This window comes from Eucalyptus grandis, chromosome 1 (genome assembly GCF_016545825.1).
Source record: "Eucalyptus grandis isolate ANBG69807.140 chromosome 1, ASM1654582v1, whole genome shotgun sequence".
NCBI classification, from domain to species: Eukaryota; Viridiplantae; Streptophyta; class Magnoliopsida; order Myrtales; family Myrtaceae; genus Eucalyptus; species Eucalyptus grandis.
The window spans coordinates 37,057,999-37,063,203 of NC_052612.1; the positions used below are offsets into that span (position 1 = coordinate 37,057,999).

General features: G+C 36.6%; 1 pseudogene; it reads left to right on the plus strand.

The window, feature by feature from the left end:
- Positions 1 to 1,893: 1,893 nt before the first annotated feature.
- Positions 1,894 to 2,633, plus strand: LOC120286600 (annotated as a pseudogene).
- Positions 2,634 to 5,205: the final 2,572 nt, after the last annotated feature.

The following is a 5,205-nucleotide window of genomic DNA, read 5'->3' on the forward strand; positions in this document are numbered from 1 at the left end:
ATTAGTAGGCTTCACAAACTATAGCAAAAGTGGAGACTGTCTATCATCATTGCCTGAATAAACTTGAGGAGACCATATAGTCTTTGGAGGATTTCCGACTTGTTTGTGTTCCCAAACAGCCTTGATTATCTTCTTCAACTTGAATTTTTTATGCTTAATTGACTTTATCCTTTTGTTGATGACAAAAAAGGAGAGAAAGTAGATTTAAAGTTCTTGACAGATTGTTGTGGTGTTTGAACTTGGTTATTTTTTGTGTTGTTTGAACTTTTGAACGTGTGTTTGAACTTTAATTGGTATTGCTTTTGCATAATCGGTATTGCTTTTGCAAAACCATTAAGAATAATTTGTTTTGTGGATGCAGACTTTATGTTATTCAGGTTCACAACGGTTTATTCTTTTTATCATATGTTGCTAAAGTATTATTTTGTAGGATATAATATTTAAATTTGCATGCAAGTTTTGTTAGTGGAGAGATTGTTGAGAAGACTCCCATTAGATTTTGAATTAACAAAACTTTCATTTTCCTTTTTTTATTCTTATTAAGAGGAATCTTAGACTTTTGTGAAAAGTAGTCAAAATCTATTTTACATCAAAAGTCTTTCCCATTATGACGAAGATCTAGACTGAACCCAAGTGAAGAACAAAGATATAATTAGACTCAGGATTATTGATCTTTCAACTAGGATTCAGTACAAGCAAGCTATATCTAGCTTTCGGCAGAGAATCACACTTACCTTTTTTAAAATATATTGAAAAAATCAATCACGGGTTGGTGAAACAAATTTCGAGGACAAGTTCTTATTTGGAAAGAATCTACTTATGGAAACCTAGATTCTAATTGTATGGGCGACCAAGATCATCGAATTTTCAACACTATCTTCAATCGGCTACAAGATCTTCTTGAATGATTATGTCCAACGGGTTGATTGGAAGAATTCCTCTGGATAGTGCCAACGGTCATAAAGGCATGGAGGAGTATTTAAGGAGTTCATTTAGGTCATTGAGTGTGTCGTGAAAATTAGAATTCCAAAATCTGAAACTTCTCAAATCACTTGTTCTTCATTGATAAGTGCTCATTCATTTTGTATCCCAGAGAGAGAAACACAAAAAAGTGACTTAGTGAGAGAAAGAAAGAAACTTTTCACTGAGTGATCAAAAACAAAAAAAAAAGTTGTTTATACTAGCTCTTTCACATACAAGTGGGAAAGGGAAGGGATGTTGGATTGAATCAGCTATCAACGGTTGAAGCCAAAGTTGCTGCTGGAAATGGTGAACAGGTCCTTAGCAGAGATGTCTATCGGTTGGGGCATCGGCTTGACTTCTTCCGGATGCTATCCTTCTTTTACACCACTGTGGGATACTTCTTTAACACAACAATGGTCATCCTGACGGTCTCTGCATTTTTATGGGGACTGGCTCTATCTTTGCCCAAAGGGGCTTGAAAGTGCCGCTGCAAGTAGCAGCAATGACAATAAAGCACTCGATACAATCCTAAATCTATTTGTCATCCAACTCTGTATATTCACAGCACTCCCTATGATAGCGGAGAGTACACTTCAGCATGGATTTCTTCAAGCTATATGAGATTTCATGACCATGGAGCTCCATTATCATCTGTTTTCTACACGATTTCTATGGGAACTCGTGCCCACTACTTCGGCCGGACCGTTCTTCATGGTGGTGTGAAATATTGTCCCACAGGACGTGGGTTTGTCGTGGACCACAAAAGTTTCGCAGAGAACTACAGGCTCTATGTGCGTAGTCACTTTGTGAAGGCGATTGAACTAGACCTATTACTCACATTCTATGCATCACGCAGCCCTACTAACAAAGATACCTTCACTTACAAAGCCTTGACCATATCAAGTTTGTTCGTTCCTTGTTTCATGGATAATGGCTCCTTTCTTGTTCAATCCTCTGGGTTTCGACTGGTTGAAGACGGTGCATGACTTCGACGATTTCATGAACTGGACATGGTTCCGCGACCATGTGTTCACTAAAGCTGAAGAGAGTTGGGAAGTCTGGTGGTATGAGAAGCAGGATCATCTAAGAACAACAGGTCTTTGGGGAAACTAGTAGAGCTAATATTGGATCTCTGCTTCTTCCTTTTCCAGTATGGGTTTGTCTACCAACTCGGAATCCCAGCTGGAAGTAGAAGTCTTGCTGTTTACTTGCCCTCTTTGATTTGCTTTTTCGTAACTTTGGGGGTCCATGCGCTTATATGATATGCCTGGGACAAGTATGTGTCAAGGGAAGACATGTACTATCGATTCGTGCAGTTCCTCATCATCACCCTAGGAGGACTCGCGTTAGTTGCATTGGTGGAGTATCGGCAGCTCAAGTTAATAGAGATTTTCACCAGTTTGTTGGCGTTCATCCCCACCGGATGGGGCCTCATATCGATAGCGCAGGTTCTTCGACCGATTCTGAAGGCCACTTGGATCTGGGGCAGGGTTGTTTCTTTAGCTCGTCTTTATGATATAATGTTTGGAGTGATTGTCATGGCTCCGATAGCTGTGTTATCTTGGATGCCGGGGTCTATGCAGACACAGATTCTATTTAACCAAGCATTTAGCCAAGGACTCTAGATTTCACGGATTGTCTCTGCAAAAAGGCCAAAGGTTCACTTATGATTTCGAGGAGATTCTTTTCGCTAGACATTTCGGTAATACTGATTTGGCTTGGTTAAATAATTGTTTAGCATGTGATTCATAAGGGATCTACTTATCTGCAGCGTGTGGGGATCTTTTCCTCTTTATGAGATGTAACTCTGTTGATGACCCTTTGATATGACAATGATGCTGCATGGAAATTTGTTTTCTGACCTTCTAGATTTTATTCATTTTTAACTGTCACTCGGTTCTTGCTGTCCTAGGACGCACTTTCACTTTTTAGACTTGGTGCTTGAACTTTAGTTCTGATTTGTTTAGGGCAAATGCTTTCCAAGCCTGCAAAGGTGAAAAAAGCTGGGCAAGCGAAGCTTTTCACATATATACTCTGCTAAAATGAAGGATTGGAAACTCAAGCACGAGCTTTGAAATATTGAGCATTGAATAAGCCAAGTCCTTGAAGTGGTTGGGCTTTGGGTAGATTGGGGTGAAGTAGCTTCTAATTGGAGAATTTTATATTCAGTTTCTGATATATTGAGTTTTCTGTTGGCTCACGTGCAATTAACAGTCGAGCCAATGATACAAAATCATTGTTGTTTACTCTGCATTTATTTTACTTTTCATGGTACTTCATGTATATTTAAATTAGAGTGACATGCTCAGTCACATAGGATGGAAATACCTCATTCTGAACTCAGTGAACTCAAGCTAGCAAATGGGCATCATCATGTTGATGAACAGCTTCAACTAGGATACTTTTCTATCAAGCTCAAACTAATATGGACGAATTCAAAAAAATCAGTTCGTTATTTGAAACCACATATGATTCAAAATTGATTTCAAAAAAAGCAATCTGAAGAATCCCAATTAAACAAATAAAATTTTTGACCAAGAAATTTAAAAGACTTCAATCCCTTACCCAAAATGGAGGTTTGTCAGTTATTTGGTTTCTCTCTCTCTATGTATGTATTTTTTTTTTATTTAAAAAATCCAATATACATGCCTAGTGCGAGAGGTGCCAAAGAAAATTTTAAAAAAAATAAAAAGAAATCCCAAAGAAAAATAAGAGAACTCATCCTTATACCACATCTCTCAAACATGGAGGGCAATTAACATTGCTAAGTACTAGAAAATCCCTTATGATGTTTTGAAGATGACAAAATAAATCAAAGGCTATTAACGTGTTTAATAATTGAGTAACAGACTATGCATATGATAGAATATGTAAATGACATTATCAAATATTATACTTGGAAAAACCATAAGATAGACTCTATGTTGAAGCTAAACTAATTCAGAATGTGTCCAAACTTAAATATTCTTAGAAGCAGACTTTAAGAATGAATATATTCAGACTTACGTCCAGGTTGAAAAGTCTCTTTAGACGAAACACGTTTAGACTTTACATATAGAATGAGACATAAGTCCAAAACGTCTTAAGGTCCAGAAGGAGACACATGTCCAGACGTGACAAGTTCAGAATGAAGCATGCTCAGAATGAGATAACTTGATAGAACGTAACACAAGCCCCAAACGTATAATGGCTAATGATTTGATTTAGATTCTACATCAAGATAGATTTGATTGACTCAATCTAATTGATCAATAATTGGATCTTGAAGACGAGAACTTTCTAAATGAAGAAGTTCTACTTATGAAAGCCAAGATTCTATTTTTATGGGCGATTAGAATTAACTTAGGATTCTACTTCTGTTATTCAACAGTTACTAAATCTTTTTGATACAGCTATGTCTAACGGGTAGATTGGAAGACGATTCTCTAAATACTATTCAACGGCTAGTTTGGAAGTGGATGAACATTTAAGGAGACTAAGGACTGAGGAGAAAAAAAAGAAACAGAGACGAAGTGTAAAATTTACAATTCTAAAGTCTAAGTGAACTTCGATCATATACTTGTCTTTCGTAATAAACGTTTGTGATTGTGAGAGAAATACCAAAAGAATGGCTTAGTGAGATAGTGTGATCTACCATTGAGTGTTTGCACTCAAAGTTGTAATCTCTTGTTAATCATATAGTGAAATTCAACTGATAGGCTGTCAACGTGGGAGAGTGGACGTACGCTTGATCTAAATCAAACCACTATAAATTTCGTGCACAATCTTCTCTTCCCTTAACTCTCCTTAGCTAAGTTTGTTGCACACTTATAGGTTATTTTAGTACTTTGTTTCATCGCATAACAAGTTTCAAATATCTACTAGAAGTCTAGTGGCTCGTTTATTAGATTATGATCCTTAATCAGACTTTGTTCGCACCTTATTTTACTCCACATTTATTTGTCAATGTTTCTTTTAAACACCTATTCATCCCCTCTTGATGTTCATACTAGCTTTATCAATTGGTATTAGAGCCAAGTACTCATTTTATTGAAGTGTTTTTACTTATGAGCTAAAAAATCTTTTTTGAGCTAAAAAATCTTCTATGGCTAGTATCTTGGCACTAGGACTTGTGAAAAGACAGAGCAACACTAGGTCACCATATTTTGATGAAAAAGAATACAATATTTGGAAGAATAAAATGAAGGCATTATTAAGATCTAGAGATTCCTTGGAATATGATGTTGTAGAAAAGGAAATCAA